General features: G+C 42.6%; 1 protein-coding gene across 1 annotated transcript in view; it reads right to left on the bottom strand.

Annotated features, from left to right (window-relative positions):
* MYO1B (myosin IB) overlaps window positions 1-20415 on the bottom strand; it is a gene marked incomplete at its 5' end in the record, with an annotated part of 358657 nt that overhangs the window by 303241 nt on the left and 35001 nt on the right. The window lies entirely within an intron of this gene.

Genomic DNA, 20415 nt, shown 5'->3' with positions numbered 1-20415 from the left:
GTACTAGGTCTTACTGCAGTAAACATGCAGTTAATGTTAATTACTTTTTTTTTTAATCAACTTTTTTTTGTATATCATACAGGGCAACCTGAACACTATAAATGTACAAATAGCAAGAAAGGTCTGGTTGGCCGCATATCCAGTTAAAACCACCTTTATTAGAACATATCCATAAAAGCAACTCCACATCACAAATAAAGGGGTGGAGGCACTGCTTCACCAGCTAACACGACTCACGCTCCCTCACAGTGAGCTGTGGTTAGGCGCTAAGGGAGCATGAACCGCGTCAGCTGGTACAGCTGTACCCCAATAATTGTGATTTGGCGTTGCTTTTATGGATATGTTCTAATAAAGATGATTTTAACCGGGTGTGTGGCCAACCAGACCCTACTTGCTACATGAAACATCACAATGATATATGTAGTAAATATCTAGCAAATAATATTTAATATATATTTTCTATATTGGTAACTCATTAAAAAAAAAAAAAAATGTCTGGAGATGCACTTTAGGGATAGAGTTAGGAAGGGTTAGCCCCTCTGTTGGATTTTATTACCATCTATGTCCCTACCGAGGAGAAATTTCCTCAATTGTACACAAATGCAAAAAATAAACTTGCAGGGGTTTGAACCCTTCCACACTCTATCCAAAGGTTTAAAAAAATGGCTTTACATGGAGTCACTTGTACATGTAGCACCTTGCTGAAAAACAGCCTGTATCTGTTTAAGGTTACAAAAGGTCTAGAGCCCATTCACATTAGCGCGACTTGTCAGGCGACTTGACAGCCTGACAAGTTGCGCTCGGTCGCGGTCCATTGATTAGCACAGGAGCCGTTCTAATAGGAGCAACGCAAGTCGCTCAGACTTAGAAAAAGGGTCCTGTACTACTTTGGGGCGACCTCGGAGCGACTTGCATAGACTTCCATTATGTGAAGTCCCTGCAAGTCGCGCCGAAGTCGCGGTGCACGTCATAGTCGTGTCGCGCTAGTCTGAATGGGCAATTGCATCTCCTATGAATTGCTAGTTGGTCCTATGTCCCTGAGCAGAGACTGCACGTCATTTATGCGGTGGCCACACTTCCAAAGATACTAGAACTTTATTTCCCAGAAGCTCAGCAACCGAAAGATGGGAAGGCAGTCACTTCTCATCCTAGAAGCTAATAGGACAGGAGTTTGCAATTTTTCCACTAGCTATGCAGAAGAAAAGAGATAGCACAAAGTGGCTGTATCTGAGCCAGTATTGCCCATAAGGTTGCCAACTGGAGCCATGCAGCCTGAAGCAGGACACCCATGGTAACATCTGAACGTACATCACTGTCCTCACAATATGCAAAACTTGCAAACTTTCCCACTTTCCTATGATACTAGGATTTCTCAATTCCCAGAACTAAATTAGGCCTCATGCACACTGGACCTTTGGACATTTCTCCTATACGCCGGTCCTCTTGGCAGCAGCGTTTTGGCAGAAAAAAGGACTAGCACTTTTAAATAGGTGTAACTCGTTTAGGTGTGGCAAGCGCTTGGGCGTAAATTTATTTCACCGGCCTGAATAATAATTTTAAGCCATTGAAATGAATTCATGTTCAAGCACTAAACGCCCCTAACGTTAGTAAGCAATTACACGGGTCAAGCAATTTTCCTGCCAAAACACTTCTGCTCCTGAACGCACTGGCAGTGGGTTTTTAATTCTGCCTCTATAGAAATGTAAGGTGACGACTAACTTTTAAATACAATGAAAACCCCCAAGGCTTAAACTGGGTCAAAGCACCCAATTCTGAACAAGATTTACAGTCGTTCTACCATGATGATGATTGTATTCGTCATTTGCATTACAGAAACTTTGCATTGCACATGCTATTTGCATTCCAACTGCCTGTTCTCAATGTACGTTAACCTTTCTTCTTCAGTTTTACCCTAGATCCCAAGAACTAAACCTAGGCTTCGCAATGCCACACTGAGGCCTTGTGTATTCACCGGCGATTTTTGCACTGGATGCCAGCAGAATCAGGTAGGAACTTAAACTATATATTCATCAAATGTTTAACAGTTGGTGTGCTACTTAAATAACTTCATATCAGGGTCCCCACCAGAAGCAGAGACCAACTGATCAGAATGCTGAGTCTAAGAATAGGTCACTAATCCTAGCTGTGGGCAAGGGACAAAAAAATCCTATAATGGGCCAGATGTGGCCTGTAGTACCCTGATCTATCTATCTATATCAGATTTGTATATATATATATATATATATATATATATATATATATATATATATATATATATATATATATATATATATATATATATATATATATAAGATTTTGGCTATATATATATATATATATATATATATATATATATATATATATATATATATATATATATATATATATATATATATATATATATGTAAATCAGATTTTGGCTATGTATATATAAATCAGATTTTGGCTATATTAATATATATATATATATATATATATATATATATATAAAGTAAAGGCATAAAGCTATAGAAAACAAGATAATATATCTGTGTGCAAACAGTATTTCGATGCTATGACTATTTAAATTTATAGATCAGTCTAAATCATTTATATTCAGGTACTTTATTGGCATTGAGGGATTAAAATTAAGATTAAATCCAAAATGTATAATCTTATATACACATGGCACATAAACATGTAAAAAATATGAAGTGCGATTAAAGATGGAGCATGCCGTGGGTTTCATTCATTATCCAATAGTAAGCCTTTACAGTCAGGTAGATGCTAATCTAACCAGTGTATGATTTGGTCACAGGTGGAGTGAGATCAATACACTCCGCCTGTAAAGAGACCGAGAAATACAGGGAGCATTGGCTCTGCATGCTTCCTCCAGCACCGCTCCTCACACTCTCGGCCAGCATTTCCCGCCAGCAGTAAGTCTCATGTGCTAGGGGTGCAACTAGCCCCCAGCAAATAATTGTAAATATCCCAGCATGTGCAGGGTTTCTGACTCCTACCACCATGACCACTTCAAATTACTGGTGGTTAGAGTGTTTCTTTAATCTCTCTCAGAAGAAGCAAACCTCTGTATACTGAGTTTTTGCAAGTTGGGATGTCTGTTGTCCCCATACGGCTCCCGCCCGTGGGTGCGTGAACTAAGATGCCGTGCCAGCTAAAATTTAGGTTGCGGCTTTGCGGCCTGCTGTAGGGAGACGCTTACATCGGGGAACTGGCACTCTCTTGTAGTGGCCCGGGCTGCAAGAAACAGTCACTGGCGGCGCTGAGGGCTTCCCCTGCCTGTTCTCATTGCTCACAGAAGAGGTTAAGGATGTTGAGGGCTTGATCTAGTGCCCTTTTCTTACCGGTGAGTGGACAAGGAGTGTGAGCAGCTGGAGGGAACAGCCTCAGTTCCATTTATAACCCCATAAAGATGGAAAGAGTTTAATTTTTTTTCTCCATTAAAATTTTTTTTTTTTTTTTTTATTCTCTTCCTGTCATGCGACACAGCCGAATGCCCCTTTCACTCGGCTGTCTGATCAGGTCGGCCTATCAGTTTTTTTAAGGTGGACCTGATTGGACCCTCCAGTCTCCTCTATGGAGTGGCGGATGTTCACTGACAACCTTTTAACTTTTTTAGCTGGCTCTTAGATTTCAAGAAAATTTGTCAAGCCCTGTTTTAGGGGGCACAAAAATGAAATAAAATCACCCAATGTTTTTCAAATTTTTTTGTCAAATATTAAAGCCGAGGTTGCACCAAGTATATAGATACCCAAGCATGTCAAACATATCAGTATCCCAGGGCTTGACAAATCGCCAGGTGGCCATGGCGACCAGAAACCACGTCCTGGCGCCTGGACTGCCCACTGACATGGGAGGGGAGGGGAGGAGAGGGGGGGGGGGGTCGGTCTCCTCTCGTCAGGCGGCCACTGTCCCCTCCTCCTCCTCCTCCCCAATGCATGAACGAGGTCTGAGGATGAACAGCTTCTCTCGGAGAGCTGTGTTGGATCTCTTTTGCTGCCCATGCTGCATCGCCACCAAGCTGGCCTTCCTCCCCCTCGAACCCAGAGGCCACCTACATGGTGCGGGATGACATCAGGTCTCGGTGGTGGACGACCCGGCAGATTTTGTAACCTCCAGCTGACATAGTGGGCAGACTAAGTACTCTTAGCGGGAGGTTTTCTGGTGGAGGATGGAGCACAGGAGCTGCCTGGGCTGTGTGTTCCAGTGCCCGCACTGTAACATGCTGAGCCGGCAATCCTTGGAAAGTTTACTGTGTGCTGTGAGGTGGAGTAGGGGAGAAGAAGAGGCAGGTAGATTTGCTTTAGAAGAGTCCTATGTCCTCTGATAAAGCCCTGTGTACCAGCAACAATTACCTCTCTACTGTATGAACACAGCTGGACTCCGGTACTTCATGGTGACCAGAAACCCACCAAATCAATGAATAGAGTCACCCCAGGGTACACACATGAAGGCAGGAAGTGGCTGTAAAGAGGCAGCAGAAGATGAGCAGCACTGGGATACTGCTTTCATCCTTTTTGTATTTATTAAAGTGTCACTAAGGCTTCGTTTAGATGTGCGGTTGGGTGGTAAAAATGTGCAGTAGACATGTTTTTGCCACCCACCAACGGCCACCCTTAAGCTGCAATAGGCAGCAGATGGGGGTGTGTACATGCCACAGTCACGATGCATTTGGCATAATAAGGAGTTTCCCCTCTATAACAGGTTTTAAGTGTCATTCTTTCTGACCAGTCCATAACCCTGACATAATGGCATTATGTTGGCGTTTTTGCCTGGCCACTGTGCCGTAAGTTAGGGTTTATGGGGCGCAAATAACTTACCTTACCCTGGGCACTCACAACCCACGCTATGCTAAAAAAAACTGGCTCCAAACTTTTTTTATATGGCTCCTAGATTCAAAGCAAAATTTGTCAAGCCCTGATGTAAACACTGTGACCATTCACAGGATCAAAATGGTGCAAAAGCGGTCATGAATAAAAGCCATTCATGACAGTTACTAACTTGTAAACATGTGAACGCTGTGATTGGTCACAGCGATCACATGGTACCTGGGCAGCAGCATCAATCGCTCTGTTACGCTGTACCTGGTGGACGAAGCTGTAACAGATTGTGCCACTGTGCATATGGGTGGATGACATATGACATTCACCTAAGATAAGACAGCTCCCGCACGGCCTATTGCAAAATGCTTAAAATATTGATGAGTGATTATTCAAGGATTAGTCAAACCTGTTTAAAAGAGTAAAATGATTGCGGAAAAAAAATAATCAGAATCATAATTACAGATGCCATAAGATCACTTTTACATTGACACATTCAATAAAATCAATAGTACCGAAAACCTGAAGAGAAAAGACGCAGACAGTCATTACACTCAAAAAGACATACGTGCTATTCTTACCAGCTCCGAAAGGAAATCTTTCCTGTCTGCCCATGAGAATTTTAAATTCATTCACCAACATAAAATTATATGACAGTATCACAAAAGGCCCTCTACGAGCATTTTGTAACAGTTATGCCCTAAAAGGCACAAAATCATCTCATGCTGAATATGATCTGAATAAATAAACCAAAAATATTTACTGAAACATGTAGAACAAAAAAGAATTACAATTGGATTATAGCTAGCTCGGCTCTCACGCATGTGTACTCTTTTGAACGAGAGCAATTTTTTTTTTTAATTTTAGTTATAGGCCTATCGATCAACAAATCACCATTCTTAATGTATTGCATCACATTGAAATACATATTATATTTAATTGTTTCAGTAATTAAATATGCAATATTGTCTTGAATTTTTTTTTTATTTACTATGCAACTAATAGACAGAAGTAGTCTGTTTTGCCCGTGTTTTAAAAATGCTTTCCTACCCATCCCTACTCCTAATAAAAAAAAAAAAAAAAAATTTGGCTGGACATACACTTTTAATAGAGCTCAATGAAAAGGAGAAACTAGATCAGAAAAATGTATCCATTTAGCAACAGACTATAAGGGAACAGAAAATTAGGTTTAATAATATGTATGCCTAAACATATCGCTGATACATCATAATACTCATGCAACCATTTGTCAGTTTCAAGATATAAAAGCCTAATCCGTATAACAATTTTAAACCAATGTTTTAAAAATATCAAGAAATTTACTAACCTAGAATAAAAAGAGGATTCATGTCCATGTCCACACTCTTCAAAGATTTCTATATACTGGCAACAGGCTTCTGCTAATCAGTTCAATAACTGTCCTTCAGGTCACTCACCTGCCCTGCCCATGAACCTCAGGTCAATGCTAAAGCTGATTTGCAGGTACCTGGCAAAACCCACAACATGGTGCAGCAGTTTGTATAGTGAAAAGGCTGTACACTACAAAAAATCCCTTGAAAACCAAATACTAGATCTGTCTGCCCTATGGTCCTTTCAGTGCTTATGTATTTTTTACTTTGATATTTTAAAATTAATCTACACTAGATATAAAATGGTCTACACACAAACGTCAATCATTTCTGAATTTTTAAAGCAGTAAAAGTATTAAAAAAAAAAAAAAAAATCCGGTGCCCCTGCAAGTTAATGGCATAATCTGCTAGTGTGCATCGCATACTAGCACGTGATGAATAGACTTGCCAGAAAAACAAAGTCCTCCAAGCAGTGCAGACTTTACTATCACTTTAATGTGACCTATAAAATGTGCAATTCAATTAAAAGCAAATTTAAATCTTTAAAAAAGGGGGGAAATATGTTGCACTATATTTTCTTTATTAGTTGATGACTGTCTTTACTGTGACGCATGGCATATGTATAGGCTTGTAAACTTTTTGTACTCTTCTCCTGACTGATCTTTTCCAACAATGAGATCCCTTTGATGTTTTGTAAGCTCTTTGACCATGACTTTTGCTGTACAAGGCCCTTGATTAATGTGGAGTATAAGTAAACTAAAATGTGCACAAGTACTGTAAAAGGTGCACAAGCGTATAGATAAGTAAAATTCTTTATTGCCAGTGTTGTAATATACTCATTTATACTCGCATAAACATGCGTATAAATTACTGCACTCAAATAAAATATTTTCCATTTTCCTTTTACGGCTCTGTACTCAACACTGTACTACTGATCTTTACTCAGCTACATTGATCAATAGGCAACAATGCATCTAATTTCAAATCAGTAAAAAAACATAGCTTTCATTAATGCTGTGTGCAAGAGGCCTAAACCCCTTTTCATACCGGTGAGGCTTTGAAATTGCGCTACTTCAGCGTGGTTTCAAAGCCGCACATTAGTGTTCTTTGCACTGCCGATTTCATTGCAGCTTGTGACTTCATACAACAAAAGTCTATGCAAGTCGCAATGAAATCGTCAAAAAGTAGTGCAGGAACCTTCTTCCAAGTTTCTGCGACATGAGACGCAGCAATTTGAACGGGTGCGCCTTGGAACTATCAAATCGTATCACAAACCACACCAGTGTGAATGGAGGCTAAATGTCAGAACAATCCTACTAAAAGAGTCAAACATTATATGGGCCTAATCAGTTACTTTTATTGATGGTAGGTGTATACGGACACTATTTAAACATCCGTTTGAAAGCAATTAGTAATTTCTAAAAATTAAAAAAAACAATTTAAAGCGTCCCATCCTACTGTGCTCTCGCACAGAAACATATGCATATGCAAGTCGGGCATGATATGTAACTAGAATTCGCACCACACGTGCAGTTTCACAAACTTTAGAATGAGAGCAATAATTCTAGCGCTAGACAACCTCTTAACTCTAAACAGGAAACCTGAAAATGCGTTTAAAGCGATGCCTATAGAGATTTTTTAAGTACCGTAGTACCATTCCACGAGTATGCACAGTTTCAAAGTGTGACACGTTGGGTATCTATTTACTTGGCGTAACAGATTTCATATTATACAAAGCAATTGGGGTACATATATTGCGTTTTAATTGTTTTTTTAATTAAAAAATGTATTTTTTCATACAATGTCTACTTAGACTAAACGCATCGGGTCTACTGCAAAAGCCGTTTTTTATCTAAGCGTTCTACCATCAAGTCTGTGTAAGTGTGTTTCTTCTTTTTACCATTAAATGTCTTAAAAGATACACACTATGTGAGCTTTTTATTTTTTTAGCGTCCAGAAGAGGATTTCTTGCTGCTCTTACTGCTAGTGGCTATAGCATTCCTTATGAGTGGATGATGTTGGAGGATTGAGCCATTGATCTTTGGATATTATATTGGTATCAAGTCCATCTATTTCTTAGAAGCATTAAATGACCCAAAAGGTGTATACTTTATTGGGTCCACTACATCTGGTAATCCTTCATTACAGTTGCCCTGTTGGTGATGGTCATGCACCTGAATTCACAATAGAAGACTTATCAGCACCTTTGCACGTCTATGGTGGAATCTGTGGACTTTTTGCTATGATGAGCATTTTGCATTAACAGCATCAGCCACTTTATCAGCTATTCACTTACATAAATGTTTATATATTTTTTTTTTTTTTTTTTTATTTATTTATTTATGATTTTGTTATCCATATATAATTTTGCACTTTATTGCTTAGTACTGCAGTAATTTTGAGTTCCATATTCAACATTGCACTATGTGTATTGAAGTACTTTATAAGTTGCACATTTTAGCACTATTATGCGATTTTGCACATTTTAGCACTGTTATGTGATTTTGCACATAGTTTATGCACTTTATTTTTGGCTGACATATATTTATATGCACAAGCACTATTGCACTTTATAACACGATCCAACAGCGCTGCAAATTTTTGCTTTCTCATTGTTTTCACAAATTGTAATTTGTTGTTGCTGGCTGCTGTCTATTTAAGGTTGGCGCAGTATATATTACAACCAAAATTTTCAAATTGCCCAAAATAGGCATTGATCACTAGCAGTATCATCATGTAACATGTCCACAGTCTGACTATCTCTTGCAGTCTGTCTTTATTGTCCTACCACTGTAGTCTAAGTTTTTATTAATTTATTGACAAAGAGTAAATGTGCAAAAAAGAGCTTGAAACTGGCCATACGCTGATCTAAAGTTGTAAGGTTTAGCAGGGACCATGTTGGGACAGGAAGGGCCCATCCCCAAACTTTTCCCACAAAGTTGGGAGCATGAAATTGTCCAAAATGTATTGGTATGCTGACTCCTTAAGTCGTTCCCTTCACTGGAACTAAGGGGCCAAGGCCCACCCCTGAAAAACAACCCCACACCATAAACCCCCTCTACCAAATGATTTTGATCAATGCACAAAGCAAGGTCCATAAAGAGATGGATGAGCGAGTTTGGGGTGGAGGAACTTGACTGGTCTGCCCTCAACCCGATATAACAATGTCAGAGACTCAATACCCTGCACAACGCTTCCTGAGCACACTGATGTGCTGTCATGAGTCTGCAACCTAAAGGGTTAACCGAAGGCAGACCAATTGCAATAATTGGCAAACAGGCTGCCTTATTTAAACAGCCCAGCAGCACTGCACTTTGCTGTGTTGTCTTCAGCTCTCTTGTATCCTGTGCCTGTTATATCTGCTGTTCCTGTTTATCTGACCCGGCTTGTCTTTGGATTCCGATTGTTCCTGTTTACCTGACCCGGCTTGTCTTTGGATTCTGATTACCTGCTGCCCGCCCTGACCTTGGCTTGTCCTGACTATCCTCCTGTCTCGTCCTGATCTGTTTACCTGCTACCGGCTATTTGTCCTGGACCTGTTCCTGGCTCTCCCAGGGAATCCGGGGGACCGCGACCTGGTGTTAGCAAGCAGCCAAATCCATCCCCACCATCTGGGGCCCTGGTGAAAACCGGCTAACACTTAGACTCCGCGCCTCTGGTGACCCTGTGCCACGCCAGTTACCCGGTAAGCCACTCCTCTTACGTCAGGCTCTGCCACGTTACCCCGTGACAAACAACTTTGAGAGGAATTACAGCGGAGACTGCGAGCCAGACCTTCTCATCAAACATCAGTGCCTGACCTCACAAATGCACTTCTGAAAGAATGGTCAAACATTTCCATAGACACACTCCTAAACCTTGTGGAATGCCTTCCCAGAAGAATTAAAGGGGATACAGCTGCAAAGGTTAGGCCAACTCAATATTGAACCCTACGGACTAAGACCTGGATGCCATTAAAGTTCATGTGCGTGGAAAGGCAGGTGTCCCAATACTTTTGACAATATAGTGTAAGTTGATGTGCCGTAGCCGCTGATCAGTGTATTCTGACAGCAGCAGGAGCTGTCAGAATACAATGTCCCATGGGGGAAGAATTCCTACATCCACCTCATTTGTGGTTCATGCGGCCCAATGCATCATCAGTGTAAAGATCTGCTTGCTGTTTGGACAGAATAATATGTAGTAATGTGAGGTCTTTATAATAATTTGCATGATTTCATTGGTTTAAGACTCCGTTCACACTGAGGCGACCTGGTCGCCTGACAGGTCGCCTGCCATAGAGTAGCTGTGGGCCTGTTCTAATAGGAGCGACACAAGTCGCTCCGACTTAGAAAAAGGGTCCGGAGCTTCTTTGGGGCGACCTGGAGCGACCTGCATTGACTTCAATGATATGAAGTCCGTGCTGGCCGCTCCGAGGTCGCGGTGCGAGCTGCGCACCGCGACCTGTGAGGTCCCCCCGGCAAGTAGCGTCGCCCCAGTGTGAACGGGGTCTTAGTCTTTAGAATTAAGGAAATATATACAAAACCAGTATACTATACATTCTGTTTAAAAGTTCAAGTGATTGCAAAAACATCCTTTTTGAATTGGGCTGATGAATATATGAATACATTCCTGACATGTCACAATGTACAGCACCAGTATAAAAAAAGACTAACTACCACTTCTTATTATAAAGCAGTCTTAGAATGCCTGTCATCTGACTGTGCCTAGGCCTGAGGGGTACTGTCTGGGAGAATTATGTCATTTCCTTAACCTTCCCCAGCCCGACAGCACATTGTAAACGATCTGTGCAAGACTTTTGTACACAGACAAGAATATAAAAGCTACTAAAAGACATCAGGTTTCCATAATCAGGTCATGTGTTAACCAACATCTTAGCCAAAGGAAGTAGATGCTGACCTTAGAAATAGAATCTGCCTTCTGGAAAGAAAGGAAGATAAAAGTTATCAGGAAGTCTACTGTCATAACCAATTGTCTAGTTTGCTCGGATGTTCTCAAAATTGTTGTAGACATTCCAATATTGCCATGCTTTGACTTGTTAGCAGCTGTACAATCAATCAAATTAAAATGAGCTTCAATAATCTGAACTGTACTAAATTAAGTAAAACTCGGTTAAGGTGGACTATATGAAGTCATTTTGTTTAGGTTGATATATATTATATTTGATGGGTAATAGATTAAAGCCCAACCCCAGGAACTTGGAGGATCTATCACTCACCTTACCCCCTGATCCAGTGCTCTCCTCCGTCTGAGACTCCAGTCTGTGGGCAGCATAAAGTACAAAACAGGGACTTTAACATTGTGGTATACATTAAGGAAAAGGGAGTGTGACCACAGCCAGTCACAGCTTTCAGAGCAAACTGCAGGGGACTGGTCACAGGGTGGAGGGACCCTGCTGGAGCCAGGATTAAGGTAATTACTGCCTTTCTGTGCACACCCAGGCATAAAGAGCATTTCATTCTTGCAATGTATGGGGAGCCCACCATTTTTTTGAAATTCTGGAGTTCTGCTTTAATCACACAAAACTACATTTTCTACATACCCATTTACATCTATGAATTATTCCTAACCCTACCTATCCATACACACACAGAAGGGTGTATATCTAAAAAATGATTAAGGCAAACCTTTGTTCACTTAAGCGTGCCATACATGGATCGAAATTCAGCCAGTTCAGCAGGGAGCGGCCAAACTTCGATCCATGTATGGGGCAGGCTGATTGTACATAAGTCAATCTATTGCCTGACTTGTATACAACAAGCCTGTCAGCTTTTTTTCCCCCCGAATGATCAGTGCTGCTGGCTGTAGCTGGCAACACTGGTTATTGTCTGAATACAATACCACAGCAGGAAGGATTCCTTCATCCACCTCGAATGAGGAAATCTGATACGTTTTTGATCAATGTATAGGTTGCCTTAGACGACCAAATCATATGTGAGCAACTTTAGTAAAGAATTCGTATTTCTTGTGCCTGGAGATAGGCTTTAATACTTTATGTGACGAGACCAATCTTGCCCCATTGCATTGGAGGAGCCTGGTTGCCCGCCTGCTGCCTTTGGACTATGGACCAGGCTTTAAAAGACTTTGTTCCCCTATGTTTTAGCTGCTACACTCCAAATTCCTTTAAAGAGGTTGTCACTATGTCTGCAAATTCAATGTGTATTAGCTGCAGATTGAGGGGGGGGGATTGTTTCCAGCAGCCCCCTCCTAAAGAATGTCTACTGAACAGAACCCCTACATTCAACCCATCCCCAGATAGCCTGGATCTGAGCGCTCAACATATCCAAACAGCGCTCAGATGCCACAAACACAGTCAAATTGCCATGGGGTTTACGTTTAGCATGGGCTGATGAGAGGGTCCATAGTCACATTGCAGGAGACGAGCAACCAGGCTTCTCCAACGCCCAGTGGCGAGATTGGTCTCATCACACTTTATCCAAGTGCTAAAGTTCTTTGAAGGCCAATTACTTAACAGCATTTTACTAGAGTGCAATATTTGGCAGACCAGGTTTACATCCTATTCAATTAGATTAAGTATAAGGATTTTGAGTTTGCTCGGATGGGCACTGATATCAGAAGAGCTTGAGCTTTTTTTTTTTTTTTTCTCCTCTGGGGTGGAGTTCTGTCCATGTTTGAAATATATTCTGGTGGGGTGGCCCAATGGAGCAAAGAAGGAAGTTTACAGCTAGATTAAGGCCCATATTCATCTGTATATTTTCCTCGCTTTATGACACTACCTTGTCTGTGAAGGCTTGGTATACTCAATGGGACCAGGTGCTTGGCCATAGTCGGAACTGCCTACATAGTATTCTGTTGGAGTATCTCTCTGAACAAGCATCACACAAGGCTCGTAGTTTTGTCATATTGCCATAGCAGTGTGCTTGGGTGAATTGTTTTTTTACAGTTGGTTAAGCATGTGATTCTGATGACGCCCATCTACAAGTAGGAAAGACAGCAACTGGAGCAGGTAATTGGCAAAGATTGCTAGCTTGAAAGTTAGTTGATTATAGCAGGAACAAAACAGCCATGTATTTTTTTTAAGGATCAAATTATTTTGTGGGAATTTTTTGCGGTAATCCCCATCTAAGAGACAACATTAGACAAACACAATGTGCCTAAATCTTTTTTTTTTTTTTAAACAAACCTGTAATGGAATTGTACAGAGCAGCCCTGAACCAACTTCTTCACGAGTCCCCCTCTGAAAGTGCCCCCATAGCAAGCTGCTTCCTTACACTAACTTGCAGTGTTTCAAAATGGTATAACCTATATAGCTATGCAGGTGAAAAACACAATTTGACACATTTTAAGATTAAATGAAGCAAAAAAAAAAAAAAATACCCTTGCCTTAAAGTTTCAATAAAAACTATCAAATGGTGTATTACATGCTATTCATAGTCACTCAGTCACTATAGGATTCGTTTTTTGTAATCTTTAAAAAAAGTGGTTGATCCTCCTGATTTTTTGTCTTACCCCTACTGTCCATGTCCCCACTGCAGTTTGGGGATTTTGCAGAGCAGTGTTGACAGCTAGTGCAAATGTTCAGTTTTCAGTGTATTAGAATTCTACCCTGAGCATTTGCTCCCTAGCACATCAGAGTAGCCAATTTGACTATAGTCACACATGTGGGCGTATACACAGTGGTAAATGACAGCTCTCTCCCTTCCTCCCTCCTCCTCCATGCCCAGACAATAAAAAAAAAAAAACACAATGGGGGCAAAATATTACTTCTTGCTTGATTAACCTCCCTGTTATTCTAGGGGCCTGTGACCAGCAGAAATCTGACCACACCATGTTATTGCCAAAATATAATAAAGTTTTCATTTCAAATATATATGTTATTTGTATGACAATTTAAATAAGTTTGACATTTAGTTTTTTTTTTTTTTTTTTTTTACTCTGCAGCCCAAAGGCTGTTTTTTTTTTTTCCTATCTCGAACATGTGACCAGCAGCAGAGGGCTTAGAAGCTCCTCTTGATACCCTTTCCCTGCAGACAGGCTAGGAAAGATCCGGGTCATGTGACAGCTGTATAATGAGGGGGAAAAAAAATGTGATTTTTGTATTTATCGTGAAATCCATTTCTCTGAGTTCGACGAACACAGCACTCCATAAATCATAACTAGTGGGTTATATTGCCTCCTCCAAGGCTACGTCCATGGGCCATCCTCAGCTGGTATATAAACCCCTCTCTGCTCTAGGTAATCTGTGTTCATTAGCAAGCAGTATTAGAAGTATAATAACTCCATAGAGGGGTGAGTGCTGTATCCGTCAATTAACTCAGAGAAATTGGATTTTACGGCAAGTACAAAAATCCCAATTTCTCTTTCGTTCATCGACGGACACAGCGCTCCATAAATCATAACTAGTGGGACATCCAAAGGCAGTGCTAAAAGGAAAAAGGAGATGTGGAGAAAATAACCCAAGGCTAAACATAAGAGCCCTTAACCAGGACACAGGAGCCCCGTCTGAAAAATAAAGGTTTAAAAGAAAAAAAAGAAAAAAAAGAAAAAAACACCCCTCAAGAGGGAACAGCCCCTCTTAAACAGCAGCCTGCAAAACTTTGCGGCCAAAAGAAGCATCCGCAGATGCCAAAGTATCTACCTTTAAAACTTTTTATAACCTTTTTGAATTTTGTGAAGGTATGCAGGGACGATTAAGTGGCCGCCTTGCAAACCTGCGATATTGAAGCCTGATGATGCAAAGCCCCAGAAGCACTCAGCGCCCGAGTAGAATGCGCCGTGACCAGGAAAGATGGAACCTGACCTTTAAGGGAATAGGCCTGAGTCACCTACCTGATACATCTGGAGATGGTACCTGAAAAAGCGGCCAGACCTTTTCTTGGTCTGTCGGTAACCACAAAAAGCAAGTCTGAACTCCGAAAAGACTAAGTAGCTGCCAGATACACCCGAATTGCACAAACCACATAAAAAAGGTATGCAAAGCAATATCTTTGGGATGAGCCGGCTTGGGACACAAGGCAGGCAACACAATGTCCTCATTCAAATGGAAGTCAAAGTCAGCTTTGGGCAGGAATAATGGACAGGGACGAAGAATCACTGTATCCCTATGGACCACTAAATGGGAACTGTGACAGGATAGTGCCGCCTGTTCCGATACCATGTGGGCCGAGGTAAGAGCCACCAAGAACATCATCTTCTGGGATAACGTAGGCAAGGGAATCTCCTGAATATTCTCAAATGGAGGTTTCTGGAGAACCAAAAGTACTAAATTTAAATACCATGGCGGCAAAAGAGACCGTACTGGTGGAGTCACATGTCGAACCCCCTGAATGAAGGTACAAACTAAGAGTGCGTGGCTAGGGGGTCGCTGAAAGCAGATTGCCAGGGCAGACACCTGGCCCTTGATGGTACTCAAGGCCAACTTCTGATCAATGCCCTGTTGAAGAAAGGTTAACATCCGAGCAATAGAAAAGGATCGAGGATAAGCGCCAATCCACTCACACCAAGAAATGTACGCATTCCACATTCAAATGGTATAGCTTGCTGGAAGACAACTTCCTCACCTGCACCATAGTTGGGATCACTGATCCAGACAGACCTCTATCCCTAAGTACCTGGCTTTCAAAAGCGAAGCGATTAAAACCAGTGACTGTAAAGCAGGATGGTAGATCAGCCCTTGGGATAACTGGTTTTCTCTGAGAGGAAGCCTCCAAGGGACGTTTTACAGCCACCAGGATGATTGGAAGATCCTCGCTCTTGATTCCTTGCAGCACTGCGGAAGAAGCCTTAGCCAAGGATGATACTGGCTTTACCGTGGCCCTTGGGACGACTGTGGCGTCTGTCACAGGACCCCGTGACCTCGTCACATATTTTAGTTTCCTCCTGTGGAGCCGAACCTGCTAAAAGGATCTGCATGTAATACCGTGCAAACAGAACTGTCTTGAAGGTGGATACCACCAGTCACAGAACCTGTATACAAAATGGGAGAGAGAATTATTTGTATGACAGCAGCCAGCGAATAACGGCCTGTGGTTCCAGAAATTTGTCCAGAGGATGGACCATCCTGGTCAGAATAAAAATTCAATCCCAAGACAGGGATGGGGAGACCTTAGGTAGTTCAGACATCACTTGAACCTTTGCAGAAATAAATCCGCACAAGGAGACTCAGGATCTAAAAAACCTGAAAAGGACAAGCTTTGTGCCCCTTTCTGGGTACCCCCAAAAGAAAAAAAAGTTTCATGGATCGCCTTGACGCTCATCAAAGAAGTCCACGGGGCTGTAAAACAGCAAAGATGTCCCCCACCCCAATAATGGGTGAACGCAGACCTCCATGCTGAAGGAGTTTTGTCTGCTGGTCCGGGGAAGCAAGCTCTAGGCTTACCAGACCAAGGTTGCTTGGAACCTCCCAGGGAAGATTTATAAGATCCATTTCCCTTATGCTCTCTCCCAGAAGCACAAAATAGTTTTCTATGGGCTGATAAGAAGGGCCCCCATCTGAGGAGAGGCTCCTTCCTTTTCCTTGACTTTGGCAAGAAGGTACTCTTCTCCCCTGTGATACCCTTAATGATGTTACCCAGGGTAGTCCCAAACAAGCGATCGCCTTGAAAGGGCAGATCAATGAGTGCTTTCTTAGAGGCTTGGTTTGCGAACCAATTCTTAAGCCACAGCACGCACCTAATCACCACCGCTGAAATAAAGTTTGGACAGCACAGGAGCTGTATCCAAAGCTGCAACACAAATAAACTGCAGCCATGGACCAACTGGTGCACTAAATTAACATAAGCAGCAGGGATCTGCACACCCCCCCCCCCCCCCAAGGCCCTGGTGCAAAAGCTTGGCCCATTCAGTTAGGGTCTGAGACAAAGACTGGCTGCAATGCTGAACCAGCCATAGTAAACATGCTGCGTGCCACAGCCCGTTTTTTGGTCAGCCGTCTCCTTTTTTTTTTTTTTTTTTTTTAAGGACTCCTCAAAAGGGTAATGTACAGCAAAATGTTTTTGAGAACCACAAAGGGTAATTTTGGCTGTTCCCATTCCTTACAGGAAAGCATGTCAAAATAAGGCACACATAAGAAAAACACCTTTGGAGCACGATGCGACTTGAGCATACCAAACGACACAGCCACATCCGTGGCTACATCAGCCGCATCCTTCATTTTTAAAGTCTCACGCACTGCAGTGATGAGTGCGTCTACCAGCGCTTTTTCATTCGCTGCTGCGACCATGAAGGAATCATCCTCACTACTGGATGGATCCACGGCGGCATCAGGCTCAGAATCAAAAGGAGACAGCCTGAGCAGGCAAAGGCGGGGGATGCTTTCTTCTGGGCCTTGGCCCACACACCACTTCCACCCCGACACTAAGGAATGCAGGACCACGGTCAGTGCAAGCATGGGTTGCTGGGGTTCAGAGGGACCTGCCACCTCCATGAGGGGGGTCAGTGGGGGAGATGTGACCCTGAGGCTGCATAAGGAAAGTAAGACCTTGCAGTACTAAAATGATCTTTTGGCACCACTAAAGGATCCCCACAAGGCTCAGGGTACCTATCAGTAGAGCGAGAGAGATATAACAGAGACCCCCAAAGACTCACCCTACCGACCGGAGGAGCGCCGAGAATTTCAAACCCAGCATCATAATGGACGCTATCCTTGTTCATATAACCCGGGTACAGGAAGAGGAAACTAAGGAAGAGGAGGCGCTTCGGTATCCCCATGAGGCTTCAGTTGTTTGACATCCTCCGGCTACACAAACATCCGCCAACTGGAAAGCAGCCAGACTAAGGGAAAATTGCCACCATCCGCTACAAACACTGAAGCATGCTGCCAGGATATTTCCTGCACCCTCTGCAAAGGGACCCCCCCTGAAGGTAAGACACGCATTAAGGGGAGACTCTGCTGTGCACTCTACACCGGTCTCTGCACTAGGACCCCCCTGCACTATACCCACACTGTAAACAGCAGGGAATGCTGCTGCTCCCACACTGGGACCCCTCCAGACTACCAGGGCGGGAGACACACTATCCCAGGACCCTTAGTGGGGATGTAAGGGAGACCCCAGGGGTCTCTGCTGCATTTTCTGCCCTGGGACCCCCACCAGACTCTAGGTCCAGACGGGGGGGAATGGGAGGGGGGATTGGGGGGAGTCAGGCTCAGTGAGGGATTTAAGAATGGTAGGGAGGAGGAAACCCTTCCATTGTGTGGGTAACGCTAAAGACAGAACTCCTTTCCACTGAAGTAGGGGAGCTGTCAGCCAAGAGACCGCTGCGACTCAAACCCAAGCAAGGTTGTATGCGACCCTGCGAGCTGTTTAACTTGCGGGCCAGCCTCTGTCCGCGAGGCTATGTCGCGGCCGATCTTGCGCGTAGCTGCTGTCTGCACCAAATTTTCTTTCAGTTTTGTGACCGCAGTACAAGAAAGAAGGGAAAGGGTTGTTACTGGTACAGGTTGTCACAGAGAGTAAAAATAATTTGACAGAGGTTCTAACACGTCCCTAATTTACTGGCAAAAAAGTGTTTTGTTACAGCCTTCACTGGAATAATTTCCCACCACATCCTGATGTGACCGGGCGTGAGGGGGAATTTCTTCAACACGGACACAGATGGCGATTAAAATCTGTCCGTGTTTTTTTGGTCTTCTGTGTCAAAAATAAAGTTATGGCTGGAGTTGGGCCTTAATCTGAGTCCAAAACCCTATGCATGCAGAAGCACACACGGCTCTATAGAGGGTCAGAAGAAGTCAACTTCCTGGCCCCTGGGCTGTGTAATTTTCTATCTCCGCTTCCTGTATTATCAACTATATTCAAACTCCCAAGGCCAGTTTAATTTAAATTGGTGACTGTGAGAAACTTGGTAGAAATTGCAACTGTATTCATCTCAAGGCAGAGTTTACATCTCTGGCAGCATCTGAAAAGAATACATCCTCTGTGTAATGTATTAGTGCAGCGCATTGCAACAACACTGAAACAGTATTCATCTGTGCATTGCGGTGTACTAGGACATTGGTGTGATGCAGTGTTCTCTAGATGTGTGTTGGAGCACAATTGCACATCTACAGTGCGTTGCAGTACCTACATTATAATGCACCTTATGGTATGAATGAGCCCTTGGTCACTTACCAGAAACAGGTATGTGGATCAGGAGTTTTAAACTGCTGGATCTTTGCAGCTTAAATATTCAGCCTGGATGCTTTTTTTTTTTTTTTTGTTTTTTTCTAAACCCCCATGTCCCTATAGAGAAAAAAAGTGGCTTGTAATTTCATGCTCTGTAATTTATTTGAAAGAGGAGATGCACTAGACTTGAAAAGACAATGCTGGGCAGGTCTAAAATTGGCCAAACAGTAGAGAGCAATTCAACGGTCAAAGATTCAACTGCCCTGAGGCATATGCATCTTCTGGGTGGTTCCTAATTACAAGAGAAGCTGATTCTAGGTAGACATGGGGGAGTTTTTTTTTTTTCCTCTCAACCCAGCAGGCTGAAGGAAAAAAAAAAAAAAGAAAAAAGGTTGATGTACTAAGCAATGTTAGTGTGGCAATCTCCCCCACTGGAGCTATTGTGCCCTGACAGATGCCGATCGGCTGCTGTCACACAAGCAGCTGTACACGCAGGACGAAAGTTGGCCAGTTTCTACTGTAACAATTGGTTACGGCCTATGTGTACGGGGCATAAGGTGGAGGGGTGCCACAAAGAGTTCCAGTGTCGGAGGGGGGGAAAGAGCCAGACAAGGTGTCTGATCATTATTCATTCTCAAAAAAATCTCAGCAAGGCCTGTGCAAAGTCGTAAAAGATAGAATTACTGCCCAAAAACAGCAAAATTAGCCAACTTTCATCCCAAGACTCTGGAAAGCTTTGGATAGATAGATAGACTTAAAGCTCCCCTGCCTAAGGCCTGGTTCACACCTATGCAGGTTGCAGTTTGCATATTTCAGGTGCATTTTGCATCTTTAAATACACATTTTTGATCCATTGAAGTCTATGAAACCAAAAACAAGTCCCTGGCCCTTTCTATAAAATGCACAGATGTGAACGTGACCCATAGGAAACCATGTTAAATGCATGTAGTGTGTTTCTGCAAAACTGAAAACACACTAAAAAAAATGCACAGGTGTGGAACAGGCCTAAATTGGCATATCATTTTGGGGGGGACAAGTACCTAGTTTTTACAGGTGCCCGCTCCCACTTCTGCTTGACTTGCCTAGAAAATCCAAGTGGAAGTTCGCCTTCCCTTATCCTTCCTCGCAGTCTTCTGGGACACGTTCACAGGTCCCAGAAGGCTACAGGACCATTCACAATGTACA

The sequence above is a fragment of the Pelophylax lessonae genome, assembly GCF_965119305.1.
Source record: "Pelophylax lessonae genome assembly, chromosome: 6".
Taxonomy (NCBI): domain Eukaryota; kingdom Metazoa; phylum Chordata; class Amphibia; order Anura; family Ranidae; genus Pelophylax; species Pelophylax lessonae.
This window is presented reverse-complemented; position numbering and strand designations above follow the sequence as displayed.